Genomic DNA, 18,337 nt, shown 5'->3' with positions numbered 1-18,337 from the left:
GACAGGCGTGCTTAGAACACGTTTTTTTTTTAATCGGAACTGGAAATCGAATTGGTTCTTCTGAAAACAAATTAAGACGGCCGCATTTATAGGCTAAAGGAAGCTAAAAAGTTAGAGGACAACTACAGTACTCATGGGTCGTGAATACGGGGATACGGCCCGTTCGTCACATGGCGTTTTGTCATAGGCCGGTTCGTAATAGGCCGTTTGGTTACATAGGATCATTCGTCATAGGCCGGTTCGTAATGGGCCGTTTGGTCACATAGGATCATTTGTCATAGGCCAGTTTGTCACTTAGGAAAGTTCGTCACAGGTGCACAAAATGAATGTCCACGTGTTTTTTTTCGACTCGAAAGGGAGAAGCGAGGCACAGGTTTAGTTCTTTTTTTGTACTTTAGTCCGTACATCTAGCAAAACTCAACAAAGAATGCAAGCCAGAGTGGGCAAGTAGGGTGACGTGTTCGGACCAGATTATAGATACAAGTTCAATAACCAAGACAGAAAAGTGAGACAGGGACGTAGCCCAACAAATTTCTTGGAAGACGGGCCTGGCGTCTGGTTCTAAGGGGTCCCGTAATTGGGAAAGTGGTAGCACGGACCTTCTCGTTCTTGGAAATTTCACATGGGCCATTTCGCGTAACTTATTAGTGGCTTGATACAAGTGATGCAACTAATTATTTGATGGACCTTTCTCCAGTAGCCATCTGCGCCTGCGGGGGGCGCCGGTCCGCAATTCTTGGCAGTAGCTCTCGGGCAAAATAAACGAAAGGGCGCCCCCTCAGCTAGCTGCTTGGGGAGCGGATATGCCTCCTACAGGGCTGCACGTTTTCATATCCTCCTTTCGAACAGTGAGTTCTTATGTGCACACAAAAAAGCCTTAGCAAGAAAAGGGGCAAAAAGGACCCCACTGTGAGCACTTGGCTACCAGTGAGGGAGCAACGAAAATGAAAAAAAAAACAAAAAAAACAGTGAAGAAAAAGTGCTACGGCCACTGGAAATTAGTCACGCGAGCGTGCGCCTGCTACCGTGACATTCATGCGAAAGGCAAGGGGGACGGGTGGGAGCGGTATGGACTGCAAGACCAGGATAATTCGTGCACGGCTTCCCCGAAAGCCAAACATTTTTTAGGGTGGGCCTTACTGGCAATTTAGGATCGCCGTGGCGGCCGCTAAGAGGACCGGCACTGCGAAAAGGTGTGAAAAGTAGTTATAGTCATGCCTCACCACCACTTACGTCTAAAAAAAGCCACGAGTTTTGTTTTTGCGTTCTTCTGACGAACTTTCCTAAGTGACAAACTGGCCTATGACGAATGATCCTATGTGACCAAACGGCCTATTACGAACCGGCCTATGACGAATGATCCTATGTGACCAAACGGCCTATTACGAATCGGCCTATGACGAAACGCCATGTGACAAACGGGCCTACATCCGTGAATACGAAACCATAAACGGTAATTTGAACACCTGAGACGCCTCGAGTTGTCGACAAGCGAAGCGTTTTGGCACAAGATATATAAGGTCACACTGCAGTCAGGCGGAAGGTATGAGCAAATTTGATTTCTCTTGTGCGCTGACGGAAGTCATCCCGAGGAAAGGCCCATATATACACGCATACGTTCATTTTCTCTCTACAGGACGTGTAAACTTGAGGTCTACTTCATGTCTTGGTCTTGAGTATTGCGCCAATCATTAACTAATCTACTCAAGACGCAATGGTGCGCCTACCGATAACTAGGAGAAGTGACAACTGGGCTAGTTGGTAATGCATATGGGACATCTTGATGGTAGCGCATTTAAACACGGTCGCTTCTTTCGCTAGTGCCAGCGCTGTGGTTTGTCGTTTCTTTCGCTAGTGTCCGTGTTTAAGTGCGCTACCTTCAAGATGTCCCATACTGATAACAACACTATTCAAATGGATATCCAAGTTCGTTTTCCAACGCCTCGCGCAATGGATCGCCTTGCGGTTCAAAGACACTTGCATCCTGAGGAATTTTCGTTCGCGGGCATGAAAAACACGCGGAATCCCAGCCGCGTAAGCTTCGCCTAAAACGCTTCCAACAACAACAAGACTGTTACAAAAAAAAAACGCGGTACCGGTATGAACGTGCGCGTTTACGAAGTCGTCGTTGCGATCGCAGCTGATTCCCACGGGAACGTCGCGGTTAGCGAGGCTGCGAATCAAATACGTGACACCGTGATGAGTGCCGCATGGCAATTAGCCACTTCGGACGGCTACAAGCTGAAAAAAAAAAAAAAAAAAAGTACATCGGGGAGCAAAATGCATGGGTGAGCGCCGTGTTAACGGTCGTGTTTTCGCCATCAAACGTGCAAAAGCGCTCAAGGAAAATTTGCCCGACAGACATGAATACGCGGGTTCGATTCCCGGCCGCGGCGGCTGATTTTCTGATAGAGAGGCGGAAAGCGAAAACTCCCTTGGGTACGAGATTTCGTCGCGCGTTAAAGATCCACACGTGGTCAAAGTTAGTCCGGAGCCCTCCACTACGGCGCTCCTCATCGCCTGTGTAGCGTCCGCTCGTTAAACCGCACACTCAATCAAGCCAATACATGAATCCCCCTCCCTCCACACACACGCACACAACACAAAGAAAATTGAAATCTGGCATAGATTCCTTCTGTAGGTACGCAAGAACGCTTAGTTTTTTGCGTCACAAAGCGGGAGCAAACGAATCTTGCTTGCTGTCTTTAGCGCGCGTGCATCTCACTCGGCCCAAATAACATTCCAGCAAGGACGCGGGTTCCATTACCGGCCGCGTTGGCTGCTTTTTTAATGGAGGCGACAAGCGAAAACGCCCGAGTATCGAGACGTTAACGATTCCGAGGCGGTCGAAATTAATCCGGAGCCATCATAGCCCAAGTGTAGCTTCGGCCCAGAAAAACCCCACGACCACAAATAACACTCCCCGTTCTATTCTACGCTGCCCTATCGTTCCTTCTCCGGCGTTTGTTCACCAAGCGCACGCGCGCACGTTTCAGGCGCTCTTGAGGCTTCGGACAAGCGCATATGTGACACGCTCCCAGTGCTTGCGCACCTAAAAGGCAACCGAAAACGATAAGACTGAGTTTGCATTCACAGAGTACGTCCAGAGGGGAAGATCATGCGGCCGTCGAAAGTAGCCGACGACGTGTTTTTTATAAACAACCTAGATCACGCGCAATCCGTAAGAGAATGGGCTTTCAAAAAAAAATGCACAAAAAACGGCGGAGGCGGTTTATTTCGAGACAATGCTTTCCACGTGTTCCGCTCAACTAGGTGCGCGCGCTGCGCGACCCGCGTAAACGCTACGCTGCCCGAGCAAAAGAAGCGTATCACACGTGCGGCTCGCAAACGAGCAAAAGAGGCGTTTCCCAAGTGTCCGGCACGTAGAAAACAAAGATGAAGAGAAGGTGATGGTGCTCAGGTGAGCACGCCGCTGCACCCTCGTCCAACCTGAGAATAACCGGGAGAGAGGTTATTTATAACAATGCCGCACGCCGCGAAAAGCGCGCGGTACTGAATGCACGCGACCTGCCGAAACAAAGCGCCCCGCGGGATCGCACGCCGGGGGGAGGATGCGCACGTGGACCTTTTGGCGCGCATTTTAGCGCGCCAAAAGAAAAGGGCGCGCTGCATAAAGAGTGAAGAGAGACGGCGCACCGCTGTGACTGGAGAGCGACCGCGGGACGGAGAAGAAGAGTCAGGAGGCGCGAAGATAAGCGAGAAGACGAGACAATGCCGCTGAAGGAGAGCGACACGAACAATGGGGTGAGTCGAATGGGAAACAAATGGCACTCCTCGGAACGACTCGGGCGGTGGGAGTCGCACGCTAAACAAAACCCGCCGCTCGTGTCAACAAAGGAACGCGACGAACGAGACGGCGGGAAACGAAATGCGCGGGGCAGCAGAAACTTATTCGCCTCGCACCGGCAGGACTGGCCCCTAGGCGTTTGCTGGGCAACTGAAAAGAAAATAAAGATTGCTCGAGCAACACCGTACTAACACCAGCCTCGCATTCGCGTGACACAGAGACGAAATGCTTGATTGATTGTGGGGTTTAACGCGCCGACGCCACGCAGGCGATGAGGCGCGCCGTAGTGGAGGGGTCCGGATTAATTTTGACCCCCTGGGGATCTTTAACGTGAACCGAAATATCGTACACACGGGTGGTTTTGCTTTTCGCCTCCATTAGAAAAGCGACCCCCGCGGCCGGGAATCGAACCCGTGTCCTTGTGCTCAGCAGCACAACGCCTTAGCCACTGAGCCACCGCGGCGGGTAGAGACCAAATCATACTATTTTTGCAATGGGCTGCACTCTTAAAAAAGGTCGCGGCCCTTACTAAGAGAACACTAACCAGTTGCTTGTCACAGTATCAACTAGGTACTCACTGCTTTTACTAGCTAGCCATGCATAACCTAGTAAAAAGATACGCGTGACAATGTGGATCGGCTGAGCGCGCAGTTCGACATACACACAGTCAACACGCACATATCAACCTTGGACAACAAGTAAATTGAGCAAGAAAACCAACGGGATGCACGGGGAGAGCGAGTATACAACGAGGAAGGTCATGCGATAGAGTCAGTGGGCTTGTCGCGAAAATAGAATATTTTGGCAATAATTTTAGAATTCTGCATTTTTAATGTAAGCGTATAAAAGTCAACATGTGGATTTGCAAAAGCTTTTTATTCGTGGTTTGGAGTGAGAAAAGTGCTGTAGTTATTATGTTCGCTAATTCATAGAATTTTGTTACTATCAGTGAACGTTAGTATCAAGCAAGCAGCTATGGAACCTGAATGCCATCGTTATAGTCCAGACCATGCACTTATGGTTCATACCACAAGCTACGTGCAGCACTGTGGAGGCGACATTGTTGTCAACAGTCCACCCTCTCACGGCGCCTAACTCACCGCGAAGGAAGCTACAAAAGGCGCCGAGGCCTTGGTTCTATCTCACTACGGCGGACAGTCGCATTACGGCTAAATGTGCGTTACGGCTGAACGTCGCAACACGGCGGAGAGTCTCACTACGGCTAAAAGTGCGTTACGGCTGAACGTCGCAACACGGCGGAAGGGGGACCCTTTCAGCCGTTCAGCCGTTCAAATGATCTGCAGCTAGTTTCGTTCAGCATTGTCACAGCTGGGCGTTACGTGCAAGAGCCTGCATATATATTTCGGCGTGTCTTTCCCGCATTTTCATTGTTTTCCGGCACTTGTTTTATTTCTTGCGTATTTCGCGTGTTTATTTTTTACGGCTGAAGTAGTGGTACGGCTAAATACGCGTTTAATTTTTAAATACGTATTATTTATAGAAGAATTTGAAGTATCGAACAATATTCCTTTACTCAAAAAAGGTCTCGCGGGGTTTATGCATATATATCGCCCCAAATCTATTCTTTTCTTCTCAGATAAGGTGTTAACAAATGGCGCAGGATGGGCGAAAAGTGGACAGAGAAAACACTACAGCATTCAATCTTTCAGTCAATCTTTCAAACAACCCGCCGCAGTGGCGCAGTGGCTAAGGCGTTGCACTACTGAGCACGAGGTCACGGGCTCGATTCCCCGCCGCGGCGGCCGCTTTTCTGATAGAGGCAAAAAGCAAAAACGCCCGTGTGTTCGAGATTTCGGCGAACGTTAAAGATCCCAAGGTGGTCAAAATTAATCCGGAGCCCTCCACTACGGCGCGCCTTGGGGGTTGTGGTTTGCGACGGGAAAAGGAAAGGAAATTCACTGGGGATATTTTGAGCTTCATCGCCTGTGTTGCGTCGGCGCGTAAAACAATCAATCAATCAATCTTTCAAACAGACAATCTTACCGGCAATCTTATCGCTCTTACGAAATCTTTGACCGGCATTTGTCGGTGATTCAGGAAAATGCGCATGATTCTGTCTTGTGCAACGACTGCTTTTTTTTGCGTTGGCGGCTTCTGGCGTTGGCAGCTTCTGCCACAATGTGTATATTTTACAATAGCAATCTAAATACACTGAAGAACACAACTAAGGGATATTGCGCGCGGGGTTAGGGTTGATGGCATAGTGGCTACTGTTTTGATGCAAAAACGTGGAAGATATACGTTGGAGAGCTCTTAATTAACAAACAAAAAATAAAACAAGTCCCAGAAAACAATGAAAATGCGGGAAAGACACGCCGAAATATATATGCAGGCTCTTGCCCGTAACGCCCAGCTGCGACAATGCTGAACGCAACTAGCAGCAGATCATTTGAACGGCTGATCGGCTGAAAGGGTCCCCTTTCCGCCGTGTTGCGACGTTCAGCCGTAACGCACATTTAGCCGTAGTGAGACTCTCCGCCGTGTGGCGACGTTCAGCCGTAACGCACTTTTAGCCGTAGTGAGACTCTCCGCCGTGTTGCGACGTTCAGCCGTAACGCAAATTTAGCCGTAGTGAGACTCTACGCCGTGTTGCGACGTTCAGCCGTAATGCACTTTCAGCCGTAGTGAGACTCTCCGCCGTGTTGCGACGTTCAGCCGTAATGCACTCTTAGCCGTAATGCGACTGTCCGCCGTAGTGGGACGATGCCGAGGCCTTGCGGTTCCCCCTGCCAAGATGGGAGAGGGAAATGTTCTTTCAGGGACCCCTTCATGGTGCGTTCGGCACCCTCAGTGGGCGTACCGTTGATAACAATGTAGCCTCCACAGTGCTAAACGTAGCTTGTGGTATGAAGTATAAGTCTGGACTATAACGATAACATTTAGGTTCCATATCTAATGGCAGGACCTACGTGCCGTTCTGTGGGTAGCAAAGTTCGTAAGGAGTTAGTAAATACAGCCCGTTACCACCTTTTTACTGGCATTTTTGTTAAGAGTGATCCTGGAAGTCAAGGAGGGAGCCCAGCATATTTTAATCTCCGCAGTCAGGGTGCTTTTGCTGAAGATGCTCATATACAATGCAAATGAAAGCTGCATTTATGTTTAGAAAACGCTAAAAAACGTGAGACGATCTATTTTTCACCAGTTGGAAAAATTTCCAGTGCACGTACACATTTTGTAGCTTCATTGGCCCCGGCATGCCGTATACTCCGAAGGTTCTTCCCGCTACTAGCAACTTGGTGGCCAATATATACATGAAGAATGGCAGTGACACATGTTGCCTGCCACCCACCGCTTAAGTGGGTCGCCGGAAAAGTTACCCAATGAAAGTTCCGCAATTTACAACTTCGCCAATTGGTAGGACCTTCAAATAAGAGGAGGGAAAAACCACCCCACCGTCGTCCATGACAAGAGAGTACTAGGGGTGGGCGACTGACCGATCAACGATCCGGTTAATCGATTACTGCTTTAGTCGTGATTGGTTTTTCTAACCGCTTAATCGGTTGAAGTCGTGGGAGCAAAAGTAAACAAGAGTGTCATGTCGAAATTGTGGGCAAGCGTGTCGAGCATCGTACTCGTGTTCAAATAGCCGGTCTTACGTCACAACAGAAAACGATGCAAGTATGTTCAGAGATCACAGTGATTAAAACCGCAAGATGACAGCCAAGACAGACGGGAAAATGGCTACTTTTAGTAGAAATATACACGGTACAAAGAACGGTGAGCAGTCACGCACGCCGTTTTACCGTTGCGTGAAGTAACTCTGTCGTAAGTAAACCACGGTTAATCGGCGCCCGCAGAAATTGCGGCGGGTGCCGATGTTCCTGATTCTAGAGACAGTGCGAGTGATAAGCGCGGTGATAAGCGTCCCGCCCGCATCAGCGCCGTGACAATAATCTGCTTACCTAATATTGAATGTCTGTAAACGGGGTGAGTAGCACATTGATGTTACAATGTATTATTATACTATTATGATTCATACTAAAACGTTATTTCTTATTTTCTTTTAAAGCCAACTCAGCCGATTAAACGGATCAAAATCTTTAACCGACGGCCACCCCTAGAGAATATACGACTTTACCAGCTTTAGCAGCCGGCAGAAATCACGATAGGTATTTGCGTACCATGAATGCTTGGAGCCCCTTTTACCGCTTCTGCATGCCTCCGCACTGTGGATGTTCTCAAACGCAGCGGATGCTGGGCGGCTGTCCATTGAAATTAACAGGTACCTCCCCCGAAATTCAACAGCGCGAAGCAAGATGGACGAGCTATTCTATCTGCGCACGCGGCAAATCAACAAAATTTCCCCTCCATGCCCCATCTTCCCTCAGGTATCAATCACGAAAGCAGCTACTCCAGCATTTACAGCGATGATGATGATGATGATTAAAGGCCTCCCCTTTGAATCGGGGTGACGGCATGCGCTATCTAGCCTATCTTAGTCGTTTAAATTTAGCTAACCCTCTACTCGCATTTCTTTTTAATTATGCCCTGCCACTACCCCTGGCTGGGATGACACTTTATCGACTTCTTCCCTGCTTTTTTTCCACCAATACTTTAGCCGCTGCTTAGTAATGCCTACTGCTGACCAGTTAATGCTTTCCTAAACTGCGAAGCCCAGTGCCCCAGGAAGTAGCTAGGACGTTCCCCCAATTCTAGCCGGCTGTATCTTTTAGCATTCTATTACTACGTGGTCGATTGTTTTTTTTATCCCTGCCACATCCCACACCTGTCTCACCCTGGAACGAATATTTGCTCATGTAAGTTCGAGTTCTCAAGCTGCCAGCCCGCGCATCAAAGTGCAACGCACTACCTTTATTGTTGTCATAAAAGTTCCCACACTACCTTTATTGTTGTCACAAAAGTGTGGCAGCGGAAGCTGTCAAACAGCGCCACGGCCACAGGGCGTGAGCCACTGGAAATATAAACTTGACCGTGGGTGGGAATGGACAGAGCGGTCGCCGAGGGACCCCGATCCATTCGTCGCGTCCAGATAGCGCGCCGACGGAGGTGGAAAATCCAGCGCCCAGCCAGCCAGCCGGTCGCTGCTTGGAACCGGAACGCCTGCCGGTCGTTGGGGGTCAGGTCGAGTCGGAAAAGGCGGGCACGGAGGCAGCGACGCGGTTCCCGGCGGCCATCGATTGCGCAACGGGAGAGCGATAGCCGCACCGCAATGGGCCGTGACTTCAACGCGGTAACGAGGTCAGCGAGGGACGTTTTGCACGAAGCGCCGGCAGCCGGCGCAATGTGCCTTGGGAAGGGGCGAGTCCCAGCACGTACAACCGTGCATACCGTACGCGTGAAAGCGCTGTTAAAAAAAAAAAAATCTTAACCTCCGTTAGGGTGGATGATTAAAGAAGCTGATAGGAGACGGGATTTGAAATCAAACGTATGACGGAATCCCGCCTGGTCGGGAAGACGCTTGAGGTAAAAAACACAGTGCAGTCACAGTAAGTCAAAAATGACTCAAAACAGGATAGTTTACAGAATAAGCACGTTCCGGCTTTTGTACCGCTTTTTTTTTTTTTTTTTTGCGAGCTTTCCGTGTTGGAGTGGGTGTTTAATCGTTGTCGTGCGCTCTCCCAACAGGTGGGGCTCCGTCATTCTCTTAATTGCATCCAGTTACGCCATGCGTACGGCCAACCCACCACCCAGATTCGCCAGATTACGAACAAAACGCACGTACACGGGATCCGAAGAAAGGAAGGAAGAAAACTTTATTACGAAAGGACGGCCCGAAGCCGCAGGGGAAGGGGGAGGGCAGGAAGGACGCTAGTTCCTTCCGGGATCCGAAACATCCTTGTTTTTGCTTTTCGTAGACTTTCCTGGCCGGGGTCGCTTTCTAATTGTTGTCGTGTGACAGAATTTTCATTCATTCATTTATTTAATTTTCGCTCTGACTTACACTACTCCCTTCTACCACCTCCCCACCTACGTCTGTCTTATCTTTTGCGCGCAGCCGCAGGATGCGCTCCAAGTAAAAACAAACAGTTGCAGGTTTGCGCCCACCCGTTCTTACGTGTCACATTTTCTTCTTCTTCCGTCCTCGTTTACGCACCGCCCAACAACGCGTCCAAGCCCTATAGGCTCACCACAAGAACAACGACGCCAATGTCGCGCGACAGAGCCGTCCGTACAGGCGGTAGCAGCCGAGACGACAAAAACGGAAAAAACCGGAATCCGGGGCAAAGACAACGCTCGATCGGGGCCAATGACGATTCCCCCGTTCACCAGCGGGTCAGGTTCGGTCGCGGCGCCACGGCAGCCACGACGCAGTCCTCCGTTAACGAAGCCTCGTGCCGATTCGTGACGGAAACATCCTGATGGGCTGCGCGGTTGACGTGTACACCGCTAACTGCGAGCGCCATGACCCTTGCGCTGTACAGCCCCCATTTCCTGCCTCGACGTTATGAGACACCGGTACACGAGGCGAGTGGCGTCCCGAGAATACAGCGACTCGGTGCCGGGTTCGTTCGCTAGTGAAACGTTCACTGAATAATAGAAAAGGGGATTAAGGGAATGGTAAGAAAGGGTGGTCCTCCTATTCTGGTAGACCAAGGGCTGCCGCCGCGGCCTTGGCTCGGTTGATCAGTAACCCGTCGCGGTGGCTCAGTGGCTAACGCGTCGCGCTGCTCAGTACGAGGACGCGGGTTCGATTCCCAGCCGCGGCGGCCGCTGTTCTGATGGAGGCGAAAAGCAAAGACGCCCGTCTGTGCGAGATTTCGGCGCACGGCAAAGATCCCCAGGTGGTCAAAATTAATCCGGAACCCTCGACTACGGCGCGCCTCATCGCCTGCGTTGTGTCAACGCGTTAAACCTCGAAATCAATCAATCAATCAATCAATCAATCAATCAATCAATCAATCAATCAATCAATCAATCAATCAATCAATCCAAATAATCAATCAATCAATCAATCAATCAATCGGTTGCTCAGTAGGACCTGGTAAGGGTGCGCAGTAAGCCATCTCTCTCGTGCGGTGTTTTTGGCATAGCCATACGAGGTGGGTGGTAGTGCCGGGTGTCTTGGCAGTGGGGGCAAAGGTATGGCTACGTTGTGCAAGAGGTGTTGAGAAGACAAGAGTACTTGTAATATGTGTGATGCGTTTGAAGTCTTCGCCATATGCGGGCTTCTGATGTGTTGAGCGACGGGTGCGGGTAAAAACGTGCTCTATGCGGGTAGCTCTGGAATGGTGGAGGATGTCGGTTGGTGTAAGCTGAGAATGGAGGAAGTAGCTGGGAGGAGACAACAAAAAAAAAATCTTCCCGGAATTAAGCATGCCTAAACAATAAAGCAGAGGACACAGGAAAGAATGTGCAGCAATGTCTTTCCCCGGCTTCGGTACATTTCACGTTGTTTTTGCGCGTGCACGCGGGTAGGCCTCGAGACAAAACAGGGTGTTAATTTCAGGCGCCTCACTTACTCGACAAAACCACCCGGCAACTAGACATCGTTCGTTGGGTTTGGGGAGTTTCCCTGTATTGTGTTTGTTTTCGCGCCGGCCGCAGCTCCGCGCGTCGAGAAACCGACGCGCACGAAGTGGTGAGTGGGGCGCAAGACGGCGTCTCGAAGGGCCCGACAGCTCGACAGAGACAGCGTCGCGAAAGGCCCTAAAGCAGTGATGGATGAGCCCCAGCTAGGAAGCGGGTAACCAATAACACCCAAAGGGACGCAAGGAGCCGAGCCGAAGGTGCGACGCGACAAGGCTAAGGTCGGGGATGTTGCGGAGGGTGGGCTATTAGAGAGTACCAGCTTGCACCTCACCTCTTGCACACACCCAGAGAAGCACGAAACCGAGAGCGAGCAGCGTCAGGCGGGGAAGTAGTGGCGTACACGTACACCGCTCCAAGAAGGCCGCGCAGAGTTGGGAAGCGGCTGTTCGGTCAAGCGGCCCCTCAAGATCAATGCCGGCGGCGCACCCGGAAGTCGGCCCCGGGCGACGGCCACTTCCTCGTGGCACACCTTGAAAAAGAAGTGCTTCCTCCCCTCCTCCCCCTGCCGCCGCGCTTCCTCCTTCCTCCCCAAGTTCGCCGCGTGCCGCTCTTGTGCTTTTCTTCCCAGGATGCCCGCGCTCAGCTCGGCGCAACGACCACCGTCACAGCGTCCGCCTCTCACTCCCCTTCAGAGCGCGTACTGCAGCCCTCCTCGCCTCCGGGCCGCCTCTGTCGAAGTCGCTGGGATGAAGAAGAGCGGGGCATGATTAAATCCGAACGCGGGGACCAGGAAAGCGGGGGCCACGCTTTATAGCACCGAACCATCCGTTGCTTGTGTTGGTCAGTTTTCACTTACAATAGTATCCAAGCGACATCAGGACATAGTACTGAGCCTCGTCCTCATTCCTGGCGTAGGGTAACCACCGCAGGGGTCGCAACATCTCGAAAAGGGTGTGTGCGTGCGTGAAGTGTTCAGTTTGTACAGCCGCCGATTTTTTGTATAGCGTGTGAGCTACACTGGCCGAGGTTGAGCAGTTTCGCGTGGCTCCACGATAAGTGTGCTGCGCATGCGCGAGGAGCAGTGATTTCACACGCCGCACGGAACGTTTCTCGCTGCCCGGCGCCTCTCACACACCCCACGCGCCCAGCGTCTTCACCGACCTTCGTTCCGCACGTGGCGGCCCGGTCCACTTGATGATCATGCGAGGGGTGGCCGAGTGTGGAACCGCTGGTTCGTTGCGTCGCAGCAACACCGGCGTGCGCCTGTGGAACCAGCTTAGCTCTGGGGCGATTGGTGACGCTGCGCCGGGGACGCTTGATAAATATGCGTGTCACATAATGCGTATACCGTGCGTGTGTTGTTGAGGCAGCAGTAAGCACGATAATCAAGCTAATCCTAGACAACCAGGAAAGCAAAGAATAACCTGCTGAGCCTTACCTCACGCTACGTATATCCTGCCACAGCCGAGCTAACCCACTGCCATTTTTTTAATAATGTTGCGGGGGTGATCAGCGCCCTGTCACGGTAGAGAGCGGCGAAACGAGCGAGAGTGCTTCGCAAGCGCAGAACGATCCCGTAAGTGCGATCGTCGCCTGCTAATCGAACAAGCACGACACAAACCCCTCACCTTTATAACCAGCCGGCTGTCTTCATTGCTTGGCGGTGACAGCAATTTCACATGCGTCCCGTTCACAGCAAGGTGGCTGATAACCAGCGGATAGTGCGGGGGGTGCGGGAACAGCCCAGCAGACGACGGACGCACTGGAGGGATCGTTTTGCGCATGAGAAGTATTCTCGCTCTCCTTTCTCCGCTCCCTACTGTGATGAGGCTGAACCAGTGCCGGTCGACGCTCCCGCGATATTATTAATATTATTTAAAAAACTGGTCGATTCCTCTGTCACAGGAATCGGTAAAACACGAAAGTGAAATGTGCAGCGAAATCTATAGCTGAGCATGATACGGCGGCTGTCTTGTGGGTGTGCTTGGCGAGGGGCGTCCTGCTGGCGGGTCGCTTCGGCAAAGGTGTAGTGGCGTCATTTCCGTGACGGATATGAAATCAGTGAAACCTTGGGGTATCCCGGCATAAAGCTCTTTCATGTTAAAATATAAAACCCGAAAACGAACAACCCGAAGTATCACGTACTTTAGTACTAAAGGTTGCTTCCCCGCAAGAAGACCCTGTGTGCAGGGGTGCACCCTTTACAGGCCGCTTGCTTCGTTGTACTGGCGTCATTTGAGTGACCGATAACGACGTCAGTGAAATCTTTGTGTATCCCGGAATAAAACACTTTCGTGTTAGAAATCGGCGGCTGTACACACGAATCGGCCCCAAGTTGAGGACAGCCTGTCGCCTGTGAGCGCACGGCGTGCCGGTATGGCTCCCGCAGACAGGAAGCGTCTCAATGCCGCTTCCCCAGCTCGCAGGGAGAAAGCCCGAAGAGATCCCGTTCTCCGGCCACAACGAAGTGGCCCATAATTAGGTTGTTTTCCGGCAAAGCCCGTCACCCTGCAGAACTTCAAAACGACGCACACGCGCACCGAGCAAACAATGGCCACATTTAAGGGCACATTGAGATGCCCCTAGTGCAATAACGCGCGTTGTGTAATCATCATCAACAGCCCCCCTCGTGTGTTCGCCGCCGCGGGACCAAGGTTTTCTCGACGGTCGCAGTTCTGTGCCACACTCATCCATATATCCAGCTCACGGACTCGCTTATCTCGCCGCTGCATCGCATGCCTGCATCGCCTTCTCGCCCAGCCCTTCCGTCCGTACACATACAGACCGCCTGCTTTCCGCGCCTGGCGGCCCGACCAAGCTCAATTGCTCCTCTCAATTTGAGCTGGAACGTGGGCAACACATCTTTGTTCCCCAAACACAGGCCCCGATCCTTATCTCTCACCGAGGAAGCCCTATCGCACCAAAAGACTACCCGTCCTTTTTTATGCGGCGAGGAAAAACACTCTACCCGTAAACAAGGCTTAATTACGAGCATTAGCCGACAAACAAAGCGCGAAGTATACGAGTTCATTACGGCTCCTTCGCAGACTTCATAAGCAATGTGCGACGAAGAAAACGCACGCGAACAAGTTAGGTACGTGCAGTCAGCAACGAACGAAGGGCTCGAACACTACACCTTAGCGGGAGCAGAAATTCGCCGATTTAGGTCAGCCGCGGTGGCTCGGTGGCTAAGGCTCAGGACGCGGGTACAATCCTTGCTGGCGGTGGCTTCTTTTCTGACGGAAGACAAAACGAGAACGGCCGTACGTGAAGATTTTGGCACGTGCCAAATCTCCCCTGGTGGTCCGAATTAACGCGTACCGCTCCAGTCCGGCGCACTTTAGAGCCGAGGTGCCGCTTTGGAGCGGGAAACAAATTTGAGCCTTCTTCCTGCTTTATATATCGGTGTAGCCGAAATCCAGATGGAGTACAGGTTCTCCGCACAGCCACTGCACATGCTAGTGATGATTTGTCCCTGGGTCACATGACGAGTTTGTAATTTTAGGAGTATTTATTTGCTTCATCACACCAAATTCGGCTGTACAATGTTAGGAGCGTCTCAGAGTACGTAGTTTCGAGCCAAACCAAGGTTGTGCAGCCATAATTCCCCTGGCCATTATAGTATACACGTTCAATTGTTGAATTTGGGATGTCGGAAGCGGTGTCGGCTGCTCTTCCCGCTCAACAACTGGCACGGTTCCGCAATTCCACGATGCTGCGGAAAACAAGAAAGCGTGCAAAGAAGTTCCGACCAACGTGTGCGGCAGCGCACATTCGAAGCGAAGATTGAATCTGGGAGATCACAAAGCGGATTAATTAATCGCCCCATCACTTGCAGCAAAAACTGACTCCGTGCATTCACGCGGGACTCCGTGGAGGGCGCGATACGGGTTGGCAAGAGGTTCGGAAAATTATACCGGGATAGCGAGACCGACAGATAAGGGAATAATGTCGGCACAGATGGCGCCCCTGGCCTCGATCATAGCGGCCGCGCTTAAGTGATCTCGGACAGGAGCGTATCAGGGCCGAGCAGAGTTAGTGCTCGCATCACTGCCAACGGAGGCCAGCGCGCGGCGACTGCTGTGCACACCGAAGCACGAGTAAAGGTCGGCCTCGTCAAATGCGCAACCCCGTAGAGGTCGCCAAATCCGCGTGACCTTCGGCGCAGCCCTAATTGGACGATCGAAGATGGCGCCCCGATACGTGGGGTGCCGTAACAGGCCTAGGCCTTGACGGGGGCCAAGAGCTGCGACAAGTAGCGGACCTCAACGGTGCAGTCATCGGCGCCGTCCACTAGGAACTTCCTCACCTTTTGACCTGTTTTGCGACGGCCGTTTATGGGCTTGTCACCGCCCTAGTTTTGCAGGCCGAAAACGTTACATTCCAGAAAAAAACAATGCATAAATGCTCGACTAGTGGAAACAAACTCGTGGCCCACTATACCGCGGTTCCGATGTTTACCGCGGCGCTCAGGCGATCAATGAACACTTGTCGCGGCTGCGCGGTGACTAGTACGGGGATCGACAAACGTCGCTCAGCTGCGACATATCCCGTCCCCGTGTAGGTACAGGCCCGGCAGATCCGGCCGGCGCGATGCAAAAAGCTGATTAAACGTGCTCATAGGCCCCCCACCTACACCAACCCAGCTAAAGGGTACCAAAACATTTTTATTTACGAAAACTACGCGTCGACCCGATATAATACTTTTTTTTTTCTTATTTGAAGCACCACTGTTTAATTGGGGCCGCATTAGCAAATCGCGTAAGTCCGACGTACCGCGTCACAGTTGCCGGAAAGTAACTGGTCAATCGCCCCTCTTCTGTCAACATGTAGATGATTCGACCAGCGTTCACGTTAAATTGGAATAAATGCTGCTCCGAAAATGCAACCTCCCAGCCAGAGCGAAGTTGCACGTTGTCTTCGTGGTCACAGCGACGGCAATAAGCTAGCCTCGAAATAAACAGCGCACTGGTATGCCGACGACGCAGACCTTGGCCTACTTCGCGCATCGAACGACACAACAGAGAGCACGCTTTTTTACCGAGGAGCCGCAATCAGCCCGCGCGCCACGTTTCCGCAGCGTCCATCAAAAGTCGCGGCTCAAAAATATCCCACACATCCTCAAATGTGAAGCTACGGGCGAACCCAGAGGGGCAGGCAGGTAGACAGGCAAGGCCGAAACGATAGTGCGGAAGGAATTCCCGCGCCGCTATCGAAGAGCGAGTCGTGAGCGGCGCGTTATCACACCGGGGTAGCGGTTACAAAGTGACGAAACCGGGTTTTTATCCGGTTATCGGGGAATGTCGCGAAGCGACCGGAAAAAGAAAACAAAGAAGCTAGGCCACGCATACCTCAGGGTCGCATCAAATGCAGGTGCTGCGTCAAGGCGGTCCCCCACGGCAGGGCCTCACGACGACCTCTCAAGTCCGAGTGGAACGAGATGGTGAGGGAGGAGGAGGAGGAGGAGGAGGAGGAGGAAAGGCAGCGGGACCTGACAATATGACGATGAGAGCGACGGGTGGACAAGAGCGGCGTTGTTAGCTCCAGTTATGTGCGCACCAACGTAGTATACGCGTCACATGCAGCCCGACACGAAGCCACCGCAGTTATCAATCACCCGCCGCGGTGGCTCAGTGGCTAAGGTGTTGCGCTGCTGAGCACGAAGTCGCGGGTTCGATTCCCGGCCGCGGCGGCCGCTTTTCTGATGGAGGCGAAAAGCAAAAACGCCCGTGTGTACGAGATTTCGGCGCACGTTAAAGATCCCCAGGTGGTCAAAATTAATCCGGAGCCCTCCACTACGGCGCGCCTCATCGCCTGCGTTGCGTCGGCGCGTTAAACCCTACAATCAATCAATCAATCAGCTATCAATGCAAGTCGACGTACGAATGGAAGCAGACGCTTTGACATCGCGTAAGCGCGGGGAAAACTGGCGGACTTCTGCAAGACTTTTCCGTTAATTTTTACCGCAGATGTGGCGCTCCTAAAACTAGCTTATTAAGAAGCTGGCTGGTACAGTTAGTTCAGTTACCCGAATTTCCACCGAAGTTGAAAATGGTGCGCAGCAGGTTGCGACAAGGAAGCGCGCAAGAAACGTATACCCCATACACCATAGCACTGAAGGGGCCAATTTCTTGACACGCGTAGGTTTTGCGGTGCACGTGTCACGAGACCAACTGCGGGGTAACTCCGCAGGCTTGACGAAGTGCCACAACTGGATCATAATTTTGCGATACTTTGCGAATGCAAAGCGAACAAACCCACACCTTTCGATGGGCGCCAATTTTTGCTCAAACTGCGTCGCCAAAGCCTGGTGCCGGCCCCACTGCAGCCGGGTAGCTTTGGATTTGGAAGCGGTCTTCCCCGCACACGGAAGAGTTTCGTGGGTACAGGGGACGCATCGGGGCGTTCACGGTTGCAGCTGCAGCGTGTGAGCGGCCTTTGAGTACGATCTCGCACGCCCGAAATACGACAGGTCAAAGACTTAAAAAAAGGAACCTTTCTTTGTCGCTCGCGTGAGACATTCCATTCCATACAGGGCCCGCAGAGGCCGTATTCAAAACGTGCGCTGGGAATCATCCTTTGTGCGCGGACCTTGTCGTGTCCGTTGTGGACGCGAACAATAAGGCCCCGTCGGAGTGCGAGCTGCGGCGACGGCGCCGAGAGATAAACTGACGCGTACCGAGACCGCTGGTCGATTCCCAGCTCGGTTTGGAACGCGCGCGCCGCCCATAGACTTGCAAGAACGCTCGCATTGTGCACGCGCGAAGAAGTTAAAATTACCACTCTGACGCACAACCGCCCCTCTTTCAGCGGTCGCGCACGACACTTCCTCGAGTGCGCGCACTGCCGATGGCAAGTTAGTGTCAATGGGTACCCATTCGTGTTCGCTCACGGCATGCATACAAGCCCACGCAGTGCGCAGGCGTCCCTTGGCGTAGCCACTGAAATCAGGGGGACAACAGGAAGGAATGATAACTTATAAGGGCGCAATTTAAGATTTCGTATGTATCACCATCCAGCTACACGCGATGGGCTGAGTGCGCAAAGACGAGCGGGCTGGCGAACACAGGCTCGACA

General features: G+C 52.1%; 1 protein-coding gene across 4 annotated transcripts in view; it reads right to left on the bottom strand.

Annotated features, from left to right (window-relative positions):
• LOC144163090 (membralin) overlaps positions 1 to 18,337 on the bottom strand; it is a 170,048-nt gene that overhangs the window by 75,712 nt on the left and 75,999 nt on the right. The window contains exon 1 of one of the 4 annotated variants that reach the window (XM_077693894.1): positions 16,612 to 16,631. The exons of the other annotated variants lie outside the window; for them this stretch is intronic. The gene's annotated coding sequence lies outside the window, so the exon portion shown is untranslated. Of the gene's footprint in view, positions 1 to 16,611; positions 16,632 to 18,337 lie in introns of those variants that run through there. 4 annotated transcript variants of the gene reach the window in all.

Source organism: Haemaphysalis longicornis, unplaced genomic scaffold (assembly GCF_048455015.1).
Source record: "Haemaphysalis longicornis isolate Haplotype H1 unplaced genomic scaffold, Haemaphysalis longicornis Haplotype H1 scaffold_12, whole genome shotgun sequence".
Classification (NCBI taxonomy): Eukaryota; Metazoa; Arthropoda; class Arachnida; order Ixodida; family Ixodidae; genus Haemaphysalis; species Haemaphysalis longicornis.
This window is presented reverse-complemented; position numbering and strand designations above follow the sequence as displayed.